General features: G+C 33.3%; 1 protein-coding gene across 1 annotated transcript in view; it reads left to right on the top strand.

The window, feature by feature from the left end:
* The window catches only part of LOC138716308 (uncharacterized), a 145,119-nt gene that overhangs the window by 90,510 nt on the left and 38,871 nt on the right, over window positions 1-15,738 (top strand). Inside the window, exon 2 of the mRNA XM_069849257.1 lies at window positions 12,474-12,543. The gene's annotated coding sequence lies outside the window, so the exon portion shown is untranslated. The remainder of the gene's footprint in view (window positions 1-12,473; window positions 12,544-15,738) is intronic.

Below are 15,738 nucleotides of genomic sequence, written 5' to 3'. Positions count from 1 at the left end.
TCAAATCCTTTTTTAATAAACTTGAAGTTTTCCAGCTCCAAAATTTGTCACAGTTTGTTTCACGATTACTTATTCATTTCAATAAATTCAATTACATTAACTTTTGTGTCCAGCTTCAACACAATCTTAATTTCAGATGCCATATATGGCCACAGAAAAAACACAATATAAAAAGATGCACCTTCAATAAATAATCTTAGCAGAACATCTAACAGACATAGTAGTTTAATGTGACAAAATATTATATTCAAATGTTTACTCGCTAGAAGCTAAAACACCAGCTTTTCAAATAGATTTTAGGTCACTGATCCCTGTTGCAATATTATTTCCTTGGAGGCGATTGTAGTTGGGTTCAATTGTTATTGTAGTCAGCACAAAACACAATAAAAGAAGTAAATTAAAGGCTTCAATTTTCCATTTTAGACGTTCTCTGATGGATCTATCATGTTAGTAATAAATATAACCAGCTATAAATGTTTCGTTACAGTCATAATTCAGGTTGTTTTAAAGAGCGAATTGACGGACAGATGTAAAAAAGTTTTTGTTGACTACAAATTCAATTATACTGGCAGATTTCACTAAAAAATTTTCATAGATAATAATAATAATAATAATAATAATAATAATAATAATAATAATAATAATAATAATACACTAACAGACACAAACAGTCACCAACATCATATGTAGTTACACAGCTCTAAAATACAAACTTGTGGAAGAACAAACAACATATTATGAGTATACTCATCTCATAACGTTCGTATTGGAAAACAAAGCACATAAACTTTTCTGGGATAGTATAGTTATTACCGATGAAGGTAGATGTAGGTAATAACCACATATTATAGCCTACTCATAAATAAGGAAGCCAAACATATATATTTTATGAACGCTATAACTATTGAAGGCAATGGGGGAAACTTGTGGGAGGAAAAAATCCTAAGCCTACTCATCTAACTAAACAAAAAATCATAGGCAAGAAAATTGACCATTATGCCTACAGTCAAGTATGCTACTGAAATGACATCCATTATATCGATAAAAACAATCTTGGTGACTAGAATAGAAAAAAAAAGTAATTAAGGATTCTTGATTCAAAGATTAACGTTAATTAACGTTAAATACAGTATAAGGCTTTGTATTAAAACAATTTTACCACGGCATTATTTTTATTCAAACTTTTACTGGAATATTGCTACATGTACATTATTTATACATATAAATAACGAAAATGCTCTCTCAATTAATATCACTCAATAAAATAATTGTATTCCAATGAATACCATCCCATTGTGGAATCCTGGGAAACGAGAATGCGGATGCTTTAGCAAAGAAGGGCAGCACTGCTACTTACAGGCCTGTTACTAAATCTACGTATTACTCTGTGAAAAGATTTATTAAATCTACATGCTTAGACTTCAACAAACAAAATTTGATAACACAATCTCAAGGGAAAAAATGGAACTCTCTGCATCATAATCCACAGTTGATTCCCGATTTACCACGAAAATCGTCTGCAGCTGCATTTAGATTGGCAACAGGCCATGATTGTTTGACCAAACACCTGCATAGAATTGGAATATATCAGTCCCCTAACTGCCCATTGTGCAACTCAAACCAAGAAATGGATTCGGAACACCTCAAAATCTGTGCTTCAGCGGCTGATCATGATAATATCTTGGAAAAATATTGGAGTGCAAGAGGTCAAATGACTTTATTGTCAAACGCCTGGCATTAGAAAACAACAACAACATTATTTATTTACATCAACCAATGCATTTAATGTTAATCATAAGTTACGTCAGTGAATTGACTACAAATCTGTCTCTTTACTTAAGTCGTTATTCCAGCAATGCCATTTGTATAATGTTCCATGTCTTCTCTATCGACTGTAAAGATCTATTTCATTTCGTTGACTCTAAATGGCAGGAGTGTGTGAAGTCCTGTGCTACGTCGAAAGGTTTAAAATTCGCAATGCAAAAATATGTTACACTCATGTTTAATACATCGGGGTCTTTGGCAGTATCACATAGCCTACTTACCACACAGTTTTCCAGCCATTCAGTTTTTTCAGTAGTACATAGGCCTAATATACCACCAAAGAATGAGCTTAATCTAAAAAATCCCCCTCGTCGGAGAGGATGGTATTTTTTGGTGAAAAATGAGTAAATTTAAAAAAAAAATTATTTAAAATACTCTTGAGATATATGTGGAGTGCATTGCATAACATTTTGTGGGTATTTGTGCCCTTATCGGATGTTGAGACGTCATTTTTAAACTTCCTGCGCTATGGATTTTTAAATCACATGCCCGCTCTTATCGGTTTCCAGTAACTTCATTTTTTTTTTTTTGCTACATTGCCAGACAAAAATGGATGTAATTTCTGAACTATTAAAGATACATGCATGAAATTTAGAACACACATTCTTTAGACTATTAGGAAACTTTTCTCTGTAACAGAATTTTGTTGATTTCATTTAAAAAATACGTCCGTTTGTTTGCAAGAAAGGAAATCAGAAAATTGTTATTAAATTTTAATTGTTTATTTTACAAACGTAGGGACTAATATCAAAATTCTGTTACAGACAGTTTGTAGAACATGCTTTTGCAAATACATTGCAAAAACCTGTTTGAATCTATCTGTAAAAACGGTTCAGATATATCGGTTTTAGTACAACCCTGCATTGAGTATATTTTTTTCAAATTTGGGCCCCCAAATTTTTTTTTTTTCAAATATTTTTATTTGGTTGAGTTGCCACAGCTATGAGCTCTCTACATACAAAAAATTAATATTTACACCAAATAGGGAAAAAGTATACCAACCTCTCCCCTTAAGTCGTTATTTCGACGATGGCATTTTCATAATGTTCCATGTCTTCTCTACCGACTGTAAAGGTCTATTTCATTTCGTTGACTCTAAATGGCAGGAGTGTGTAAAGTGCTGTGCTACGTCGAAAGGTTCAAAATTCGCTATGCAAAAATATGTTACACTCATTTTAATACATCGGGGTCTTTGGCAGTATCATATAGCCTACTTACCACACAGTTTTCCAGCCATTCAGTTTTTCAGTAGTACATAGGCCTAATATACCACCAAAGAAAGAGCTTAATCTAAAAAATCCCCCTCGTCCTGGCTTAAAATTATCAAAGAAAAATGTATTTCACTATTGAAATTCTTGAAACCAGAAAATGCATGATCTCTTCAAAATATTTTGGATTCTGAACCAGTGCTGGATGAATACCATCCTGAAAGTAAAATCAGTGACCATGAATAAGAATATTTGATCTACAGTAAAGGATTTTTCGTCTGTAGAATAGTTGCAGAACTGATTTTCTTAATACATCTTCTACATATTTTTCTTGTTGGAAATTTAAAACAAATATTATTTGGCTTCTACTGTATATTTCCATAAAAATACAAGGACTTATCGGCTAAACATTCTTAATGTGTATTATTTTGACTATTACCTACACTTTTACTACGTCATACTACTTTTGACCAATAAAACGGTACGGAACGACGTGTTTCAACCAATCATGACTGCATATCCACAATTTTTATCACTTCCCTAGCATTTGTTTTTATCACGTCCCTAGCATTTTTCCTTTGTTTACCAACATTGCACTTTCAATAACTGTACCCTTTAAAATCATTCATCTTTATTAATTACAACTTTTCTACCATTTATCTTGTTTATATTATTTAGGTTACGTTATAGCTCCTGCTGTATGGGATTATGGATAGTCACGTATTGATTGATAATTGAAGTGGAATGCAACCGTTTTAATAAAAATGAAACTAAATCAACAAAGCTTTCTTGGCTAGTAATCGTTCAGAGAGTTCAATGAAGATTGTATAGTTGGCACAACTGGTAACAAGAGAACAGCTCATCATAACACACTACTGTCATCTAGCGGAATATTTGTAATGATGAGATGGTACAATAATAGATTTTCAAGATAGTTTAGCATTTTAGTAAGACAATTAATCTGGACGTGAAAAAAAAAAAAAAAAAAAAACAGAAAATTACAAACCACTCCAGTCGATGCACAGCAGTTTCAAATATGACTCGCATTGGCATTCAAGAACAAGAATTAATAAAGATCACTGATCATAGCTATGCATCTTCCCTGAATCCCTATTTACAAATAAATGAAGAGCACCGTTCGGAAATCCTGAATGAGTTGAGAAATACGCCATATATATCAACGAGTTCACTTCTTTTACGCACACGTCAAATATAATATCAACTGAACCACTAACCACTGAAACATTCAAATTTGAAAATTCCACTTTCAATAATTATTCCTTGTAAAATGATTCATGTATATTTTTTATGTCATCATCGTTAATTAAAACTTTTCTTGTTTATTTCATCATCCCTAAATAAAACTTTTCTGACACTTGTTTATATTATTTAGGTTATGTTATAAAGTCTGCTATATGATATTATGGATAGTCACATATCAGAGATTGTTTAATACTAAGATTTATTAAAAATTATCTGTCAAGTGACGCTGATTACTGGGATCCGGATAATTGAAGTGGAATGCAACTGTTTTAATAAAAATGAAGTTGAATCAACAAAGCTTTTATGGACTAGTAACAGTCTACAGAGTTCAATGAAGATTCCATAGTTGGCACAACTGATAACAAGAAAACAGCTAATCATAACACACTACTGCCATCTAGCATGCAATCTAGCGTAATATTTGTAATGTTGAAATGGTACAATAATACATTTGAAGACAGTTGTATTTTCGTACGTCAATTAATATTTTATTGTATTGGAGTACTTCGTTACTTCTAATCGTTATATACTTTCTTCTAATCGTGTAATAGTCAATTAAATCCCACTCGAGCTTTGATTTTGTTTAGATAAATCAAAACCTCTAGTGAGATTACTGTAGATAAACTGAAACCTTAATGTACTATTGTTTCTTATTTATTCAATGAAGTTGGTGTATGTTAGAGAAATAATACTTTTCTACCGGTTTTAATGCCTAGGTACTCTAATTGAAGAAGGCTCAGACTTTCTATGCAATAACGACTTAAGTTTTCTATACTTTATTTACAAATATTTAAAAATGGGTTGTGTTTAAATTATAACAGATATTGGATTTCAGTGATTTATACAGTCTAAAATATTACACAAAACAAATGAAGCGAGTATATTTACTACTAAAGTTTCTACATTGTCATAATACTTTGAAATTGTTTTTCTCAAAACATGACTTTTCAGCTTAAGCTGTTATTGCATCCAGCGTCTCAATTTATGATTATTCTGGATTAAATATTCAAGGGAGTTTATTCGGTGAAAATATTGTCTGCACAGAACAAATAGTCGCAAACAAATGAAGATTTGGAAATAATCTGTTTCTTCCTACAGTACAGTAATTTCCCTATAAAGCGAAAAACTAAATAATAGTGCCACCTGTTGAAGAAGCTTAATCTTATTTACATTCTCGTTACGATATGACTTGATAAAGGAAAGCATTTAACGCTGTAAATAATCATAGCGATAAATGTTATCTCATGTAAACAGCTGGAAGCGAAATCTCTGTTTGTTTTCCTCATAGATAAGTTCGCTCCCCTATAATCCTAGGTAATCCGTAGCATATGTTAGATGTTACAAAGACAGCAATCTTATCTGCATGACATTGGAACTACATAAAAAAAATGTAACGTTAAGGGAGGAGGTACACCATTGGCCTGCAAAAATTTAGTGAAATTCATTTTTTTATATCCCAGCTACTATAAAAGCTAAATGAATCAAACTTTTCGTGCTTAATATACATACATTACACTTTATAAAACACTATTCAGAATATTAAAATAGCTAATAATTACCTGTAAAAATATCAAATTTGCATAATTTTTACAACCGTAAAGCATTTAATAAGAAAATACACAATTAATTAGATATCTGCATGATTCTTTTATTGAAATCTTTTAAACATAGTCTGGGATCTTTTACCTATTCCCTCAAGAAATAATTTTTTCTAAAAAAAATATTATTAAGAAAACAATATTTCCTGACGGAATAGGTAAAAGATCCTAGATTATGTTGTTCATGTAAGTCTTTAAAACATTCCAGTAAAAAAATCATGCGGATATTTTTGTATATTTTATTATGTAAATCCCTTACGGTTCTAAAAAAATTATACAAATTTGACATTGTTTTTACAACTAACTATTAGCTACTTTAATATTATGAATAATGTTTTATGAAATGTAATGTGTGTATATTAGGCATGAAAATGTTGTTTATTTATTTTTATAGTAGCTGAGATATATAAAAAAGAATGACTTACACTAAATTTTTGCATATCAATGGCGTAGGCTACTTCTCCCCTTAAGTTGCGTATCCGAAAAAAAAGTGTGACTGATACATGGAGTTATTTCAATATTAATAAAGTTGTTTTATTTGCATGTAAATTTGTGACACATTAATTAGACATATTTACTTAAATAATGCAGTTTATGAATAAGTAAAAAATGTGATAGCTTCTTTATTATTTTACTAGCTGTACCCGTGCGCTCCGCTGCACCCGTTAGAAATAAATATAAAGTAATTACATAATTAAAATAGGACGTTTGATCCAGGGAACATTCGTGTTTGAGAGAAGGATAAATCGTTTAATATGTTACTTAATTTAAATTGTATTTAAATAATTAAAAATCGGTCATTTTGGTCCAGGGAGCAATCATTTGGTGCAATGACAATTCCTTTAACATGTTTCTTAATTGTTATTACATGCAACCATAGTTTAATGAATATTGACATATCATTTAGTTTTAATGTGTATACTTTATATTACTTGCTTATGTTTCAAGAGTTACTGTAATAACATTGTAGAATTACTGTATGTCCATCTAGAGAAACTACCCTTTCCAATGGTGAAATAATAATTAAACAATTAATTAGCTTCCGATATTACTTCATACAAACACAGAAACATTCTCTTAGGCTATGTTTAATAGCTTTCGATTGTTGTTGTCCAAGGCCCCTTATAGACGAATCATTTGTTTTTATTTCAGTACAGCGCCTTAGATGGCGTTGTTATTGTAATTTTATAACTCATTTATCTAATTAAATATCAGTCCTATAAAAATTTTGTATAGAATAAAACTTATCGGATATTATTTTTAAAGAAACTTTTGTTATCTAATATTTTTCATGAAAATCAATAATAAGCGAGATATTTCGATTTATTTAATTCAGGCCCCCTTATAACCCCCCTTTTAAATAAAATATTTTGAATGCCATATAGCCTAAAATCTAAGTGACAACGAACTTAATTCATATTACAATTTTCATATAAATCGGTTCAGCCATTATCGCGTGAAAAGGTAACAAATATCCAGACAGACAGACATACAAACAAAATTGTCAAAAAAGCGATTTTCGGTTTCAGGATGGTTAATTATACATGTTAACATCAATTATGTTTGGAAAATTGAAAATTACCAGAAAACTTTTGGCTACAGATTTATTATTAGTATAGATACATCCATCTCTCTCGCTTTAATTTTGTCCTTCTTTCTTTTCTTCTGTTTTTTTCTTTACTCCTTTGTTCGCCCTGTATTCTATTCTCATTTGTCAGTTTACTCTACTTAGTACAAGAGTGGCGAAGAGAAACTTATGGGCATTGGAATGCTGCTGTGTGTTTTTGTTACCAAATAAAGTTCCATTAAATTTTATTATTCCATGGAGATGATATCCGCCTCCCAACAACAAGCCCCCCTGAATGATCGGAAGCAATAAGTCCATTCGATGACCCCTGACGAACTGTAGTGGATATAATTAATAAACATTTATTTTTCCAGAGTTATATCCATAAAGAACAAGTGGGCAACTTCACCTTACCTACATTAAACTACTGAGTTTTGGTCAATTTTCGTCATTTTTTTGTTTTTAATATGGTGCCAAAACACCTGCGGTTTCTTGAGGAATAGACCTACTATAATTAAAATTTCATTCCGATGTCTTTATTCTAAGTTACAAATTCAGTTTATCTCATATAAGAGGTTACTACGTGGTACAGTCATTAAGTTCTGACACTGACGCCTGAAAGGTAGGCACCCACAAGAATCTGGATGTCTCAGAAGATGCCGCGTGACACGGCGTACACTTAAGTAGATCGACATCCTCCCTCAATATAGTCACCGTTGGCCGCTATGCACGTCTGCCAACGTTGGTGTAGCTGCTGGAAGCACCGCTGAAAGATGTTGGCAGGAAGATGCCGTACGGCTTCTCTTGTGGCAGTCATGACCTTTTCGGCCGCATAAAAATTACGCCCTCGTAGGATTGATTTCATGAGGGGAAAGAGAAAAAAAATCGCATGGTGCGAGATCAGGTGAGTACGGAGGGTGTGGCAAAACAGCGACCTGTTGCCTTGCAAGTTCCTCTTGGACAAGGATGAGCGATGTGCAGGGGCGTTGTCGTGTAGCAACAGCCAATTCTTCCTATGCCAAAGCTCAGGACGCTTACGACGAATTGAATTGCTTAAACGGCCAAGAATCTCTTTGTAGAGGATCTTCTCTACAGTTGCACCTTGTGGGATGAATTCTATGTGAACAATTCCATTTGAATAAAAAAAACTGTTAAAGCATCACCTTGCCTTTTGACCTGTCTAGTTGCGGATTTTTCTGTCGTGGAAATAATGGCGTTTTCCAGGTGGCGGATTGTCGCTTCAGTTGCGGATCGTAAAGGAAACACCATGTTTCGTCTCCAGTTATGATCGGTTATAGCAGTTTCGCCTAATTTCTGACAGAACGTGACGTTTGCCCGTTGCTCAAACTGCAACATACTCGAGTTCCGACGCGCGCATTCAAATCACCGTCACAACAAAGACCGTAGTTCTGCTTACAGTGCATGCACTCAACTGTCTCTTGTTGGGTCGAGAGACTAACTGACAAGGTATCATACCATGGCGCCACCTATGCGCTATAGTGCACCACAACGCCACTATGCGCTCAGTATTAGAACTTAATGACTATACCACGTATATCAAGAATGCGTCTTATAAACTTCAGAAGTTATTTTACATGAAATCAGAGTTTTTACATTTCAACTTACTAGAAATAAGATATCTTCTGAATGATTTACACATAGAATAGTGAAACATTGCACACATGCTGCATTCATTTACATATATGATTATTATTAATAAGATATCTCCTGAATGGTTAAACCTAGAGTAAAATGAAACTTTGCACATGTATTCACAACAGGTCTGTGCATGAAATTCGGCCGACCCGGGTGGCGCAAGCCGTAGAGGCACGCAATGACTCTACGGCTTGGTCCGAAGGGTTGTGGGTTCGAGTCCCGCCTCGGGCATGGGTGTTGTGTTAGTTAGTAAACAGAAACAGAAAACTGAAAACCTGAAAAACAGAAATATTTCGGAAAATGGCCTCTGGCCGGATGTTAAAAAAAAAGCTGTACTGTGTACCTATAAACCCACTCCTCCCTATCCAGCAATGTTGCAAAACGTCTAAAATTGTAAACTTTAATAATTAGTTGAATATTGCAATTAGAAAAAAATTATAAGGACATTAAAAAAATGCTGTACCGTATTCATGTACACATGATTATTACTAAGAAAGCTGTGACTTTCATGTCGTGCAGTGAAGTTGAAAAACCTCCAAAATATCAAACGAATATTAAAAGTAGTGTTTTGTTTAGCAATGAAGTATAATGACCTGGGAAAAACCAATGCACCATTTCATTATAGGTAATCTTATCTTCGTTTTAAACTTTTAGGAAATTGATTATCTGTATGTGAGGTCCAGATAAATATCCGCTAAAAATATAAATTATTTCCAAATAAAAAATTTAATATTTTTTTTAGTTTATGTAACTACACTGTATCAACTACTAGATTATTTAGCGTCCATGGGATTAGTGATAGCTATACTGTTTTCGCTGTAACAAAAATCCTAATGTAAACATAAGCACGTTGCTGTCATACCAGTGATTGGCTCCCAGTCGAAACACTCACAGGACGCAGGAAAATATAGTTCGTATTTGAAAACCACAATCTTGTATTATTTGAAAATAAAAAATTGAATTCTAGTTGTTAAATACGATGAAACATTTAACTTCACTCGTGTAAAACGCTATGTAAAAGAAAAGCTACTTTTATATTTTGTTATGTACTATGAACGCGGATGAATACCAACAGTAATACCGAGGTAGTCTGTTCTTGCAACAAGCTGGCGTCACTTGAGTTCGTTGTTGTTCACGTAAGCACGTGGTACTGAAGTATGGCTTCTTTATCCTCAACTATCCATTGTGAAGATATAAGACTTAAAATAATTTAATTGCAGTAATTATAAAGTAAATGTTTCCTAAGCAAACGAATGCATAGTAGTGAGGTTAGGCCTACTTGACGAGTAACGGGAAATGTTTAACATGAAACAGAATGTACAACAGTAGGCGGGAACACGTACTGAGAATCTATGGCGCCAAACAGTGGCCAATGAAGCCTCACTTCAGTCACGTACATTAGGATTTTTCTTACAGCGAAAAGATTATAGATGGTATTTGACGAGATGAGGTCGAGGATTCGCCATAGATTACCTGACATTAGCCTTACGTTTGGAAAAAACTTCGGAAAAACCCAAGCAGGTAATCAGTCCAAGAGGGAATCGAACCCATGCCCGAGTGCAACTCCGGATTGGCAGGCAAGCGCCTTAGCCAACTGAGCTACGCCGGTGGCTGATAATTTCTTTCTGGGCACATTTTTCAACATGGAAGTTTGAGAAAAGTTGTTAGCATTTATTTTGGCAATATTTAATCTATGTAAAATGTTCAAGAAGATAAAGTGAAAATTGTATAAATTACAAACATTCAGTAGCTCGTCACCTTAACGGATTAACTCTACTAAAAACACAAGAAAGCTTGTGACGTACCCTACACCAATAAAACAGAATGCGAAATGCATGTGAGATAAAGTAAAAACAAAATAGTTTATATCCATATTATCATCACAATCACGATCTTTGATTCTTGCAACTGATTGCGACCTTAATTTTGCAAAGAAATCCATTTCCAGTTTGATCAGAAGACCTGACTCCACAACGTTCATAATAACATCATCAAAGCGTTCTAGAAGGATGCTGCCCTTCATGAGATGCGTTGTGATCATCAGATTTGCAAAATGTTCTTTAAGGGTGCATACAGGATCATTTGCGCTATAATTTGACATCAGTAAATCCAATTCAAATTCGACCTCTGACATCAACATTGCAAAGTCATGCTTTTGTAATAATCTTTTCAGACATTCATCTGTACCCAGAATGCAGCGTTTTCCATTGTCTAGAATTTTCTTTACTGTAATATCAGTTTTTTTGTTGATTATTTCATCTATTGAAGGGTCGTACCCGATTTCAATGCCAGATTCATCCAATTCATCAAGAGTAGTGATCTGTTTTTCAAGTCCTGGGTCAACAAGGTAACTGGTGAAAAACGACTGAAACACTGTGTTCATGGCGTATGAATACGCAACAAATGACAGGAATAATGTCCTCGAAGTTATTGTTCTAGGCATGGAAGGAACAGAAATTCCCAAAAACACACACCACAAATTCAAGAAGCATTCTGATATATTATGGTGAAGTTCATGTTCGAAGAGACTTGAGAAGCGTTTCGAAAAAAGCCACATAGCAACGCCTACACAGAAGTAAACAAGCGCCATGATCAGCCATACCATAGGTGAAAATATTTCTGATATTTTCTCAGTTCGAGATTTTTGAACTGCACAAGGTACATACCATTTGTAAAGAGTAAATCTGTATGGGAAAGTATGATCAGCGTACGTGTCTGTTACTTCATTGATCGGTTGGGTACCAAAAGTTAGATCAGAATGTCGATAAAACAAGTCCTTTACAGATACGTAAATTTTGTCGTAAACAGAATAATTGCTAGGAGGTGGTTTCCGATATCTTACGCTGAAATTCATCCTTGAGAGAATAAGCTGAATAATATCTATTTCAAGTCCTTCTAAACTGTAATACCCATCAAGGTTTTCGCGTTTAGACGTCGACGATAATGAGATCAGAGGTTCAAAGCTTGATGTAGATACTGGAAACTTGCATCCGTAGAAGTTTCTAGGGATTTTATCAGGAAATAAATTGTCTTTATTCTGAAAACTTCCTCCTTTCTCCATAGACCACCGATTTACAAGAACTATATTCTCAACATTTTTGCATCTTCCGTTTTTCTGGTACAGAAACCAAGTATAAATATTTATGTAGGAAAGTTTAATGTTTGTCGTAACTCCGTCAATGCTGTGGAATTCGTCTGAAGTGGGAATCAAAACTATCATATCTATGAACATAGTACTGAACCATATTTCATCAAATATCTTGAAGATCAATTGTAGAGGATTCGCGATTGTTGTTACACTTACAACAAAAATAAAACGTGCCCTCGTATTCCATGACGAACTTTCTTTCATTTCAGTTACTTGCTCTACCAGAGTGTCCATTACATCATCACCATCAGTCAGAGGCCACAAGAATACAACATAAACGTGAGTCTTCATAGCATTTGGCATTCTTAAAGTCTTTTGGATTGGGCTGGAGATTTGTAGAGTGAGAGCTGTCTCTTCATTTACGTTTTCTAGAAACATTTCTACCATGTACAAAATGTCATTCTTTGGGAGCAATTCTCTGGTGATATTATTTGTAACTCCAGACTTGAAATTTGGGATTGAGACTTGTAGAAGTTGATTCGGTGTGAAGTAATCGTGCAATATGTGACCCAAACACCGAACAACGTGGCGTTGTTCCATTGTCAAATCCTGACTGATCACATGTGATGATGAGACCATCAGCATCAAAACGATTGGTATGATTTTCTCTTTCATCATGCACATCTGGGGATAAAATGAAATTAAATGTTTAAGAATTTTGAAATCTATCTTATTTTAAGCTCAATAACAAATAAAGAATTACAATGATTAATGACACATAATAATTATCTGAAATACAAAATTGAAGATGTCATACAGACCTGTAAGGATTCTAATTTTAAAAAATTACTATTTGACTATATTATCAATTTAACATTTGCTGTGTTTTCTGCTTTAGCAATAACTCTGTAGTGATATGTTGCATCAAAATAAAATAAATATATTATTACCTATTATTTCGTTGAACTTCGGTATCTCGAAGTACTTCCGGAAACTAGTAATACTTCGAGTTATCGAAAATTCGAGATATAGAAAAGATGAAAAAAAACCATTACCATAAATTATCATTGATGATAACTGAAGACCTCCCTCGAATAAAGGTGTAACCAACAAATCTATAATACAACGTTTCAGGAGAAAAGAAAATAATTCAGACGTATATTTCGTTATGCCTGTTACCGTTAAAACCCGAAATCCGTCAAAACCAGTTTCAACTAGTAAAAACAATTTTAAGCAAATATAGGTATATAGAAAGCGAGTTTTTTGTAAGATCTAGAATCAATGGCAGGTAAGGTTTGATAAGTTTAGGTTTTTGTTTGATAAAAGCCTAAGAAAACCAAAAACCTAAAACAAACCAAACCTAACCTCTCATTGATTGTAGATCTTACGAAGACTCGCTTTCTATGTATATACGTTTTTAAAACTAGTTTTTACTAGTTGAAACTGGTTTTAACTGATTTCGGATTTAACGGTAACATGCAGAACCATTTGATTAACCAAGAATACAAGTATATTCAACTATTGGATGCATTCATTTATTGTTATAAATTAATGCTTTAAAATTACTTTTTCTACTGAGGTCACATATTTCACTAGTTTGATGATATACCCTTTTTCGATGGAGGTCTTCAATTATTACCGCTTAAATTTCAACAAAGAGTAGTCGAGGTTGTCCATAAAATATTTCTTTGCTTTTCAAAATGACAATTTTAGCAAGTCATAATAAAGTTTGAGAAGACTAATGCTAAAGATTTGCCATTATGTCTTCGCAGTGGTCTCATTGTGTTATACCTGGTTGTAGTGATTGAAGGGGTAAGATTAGTACTAATGGGTTCATTCCTAGAGGACAATTTCAAAGGAAGTAAAATACTAATAAAAAATGCTTATTATAAGTAATAGTATTTCATCGCATTCATTAAAATTTTGGTTGCACATGCGTAAATAATTGTAATTTTCACTTTAAACCGAGACAAAGAATATGTATTTTCTAATGAGAAGAGAAATATTCATCGAAATATCGAAAAAAAAAATCAAGTAATAAACTTCTAGATATATACAGGGTGTTTCAAAAATACGGGGCATAATTTCAGGTATGTATTTCCCACATGTAGACAATCAAAATAGTTCATTACAACATGTGTCCGGAAATGCTTCATTTCCGAGTTATGGCCTTCAAAACATTGAAATTCACCGGAACGTTTTTCTTTCCGCAGGTCGTTGTCATTACAGAAGATGTTCAAAATGTAAACCTCCTGCTTGAATACAGACCTCACATCGATGTCTCATTGACCTGCGAACACGATCCTAAACTCTAGGAGTATTGCGTATGTCCTCAGAACATGCCACAATTCGATTCCGAAGGGATTTCAAATCAGGCACCGGAGACGAATAAACCAATGATTTTAAATGGCCCCACAAGTAGAAATCGAGAGGGTTCAGATCAGGTGAGCGTGGAGGCCAAGCAATTGGGCCACCTCTACCTATCCATCGATCAGGAAACCTTCGATCCAATACGCCTACACAACACTGAATGTAACCTTCGCCTCGGAATGAACTGTCAGAGTGCCCTCTTAATGTCTCATTTGACGGCAACGACCTGCGGAAAGAAAAACGTTCCGGTGAATTTCAATGTTGTGAAGGCCATAACTCGGAAATGAAGCATTTCCGGACACATGTTGTAATGAACTATTTTGATTGTCTACATGTGGGAAATACATACCTGAAATTATGCCCCGTATTTTTTAAACAACCTATAGAACTACTATATGTAAATTATACATGATTCCGTCGGGAAATTAAATTTACTTCTAGATATCGAAAAATCGAGCTATAGATGTTCGACTGTATATTATATCGTCGTTGTTCCTGCAATAACTCCTATGTGACATATTTATCGATTTTCAGATTTTTGTTCTATTAAATAACTTAAATAGTGATACAGCAAATAATAAAATTTCCTATATGTAATTGATTTTGATTTAATTTATTCCTGTAACCACTACAGGTTGTCATCGACAAAGAGTACCAGGAATTTAAAAAAATAGCGTTAGGAATTTAATTTTTAAAGAATACATATTGATTTAATATATATATATATATATATATATATATATATATATATATGTATTTGTATGACTTAAATTGTTAAAATTGAAATTGTATTTTTAAATTTAATTTAATCCTGTAATTTTTTTTTCTTGACCCAGTTGTGTCAAAAAATTATCTTTGTGTTTATCTTTGTGTTTAGATATCTCCCTGAGCACGAGTTTTTTACTCCTTCAGGGAAGAACTAAGATTGTATTTCTGTCAATGTTATTTTATTAACAATAAACAATAAACAATAGAGTAAATGGCTTGAGGCTTAGTGATACATTGTTGTTAGAGTGAAAAATAACAATTTGAATTATATTGAAATACATGATATTAAACGAAGTAATGTCAAGGAGATGCGAATTAGTCATGGTCCATATGTATGATGCCTGAAAATAGCTATTGAACCTATGAGTGCTGCAATTGTTAGATCTCTTCAAATAT

The sequence above is a fragment of the Periplaneta americana genome, chromosome 2 (genome assembly GCF_040183065.1).
Source record: "Periplaneta americana isolate PAMFEO1 chromosome 2, P.americana_PAMFEO1_priV1, whole genome shotgun sequence".
Taxonomy (NCBI): Eukaryota; Metazoa; Arthropoda; class Insecta; order Blattodea; family Blattidae; genus Periplaneta; species Periplaneta americana.
The sequence above is the reverse complement of the archived record's forward strand: the minus strand, read 5'-3'. Positions and strand labels throughout refer to the sequence as shown.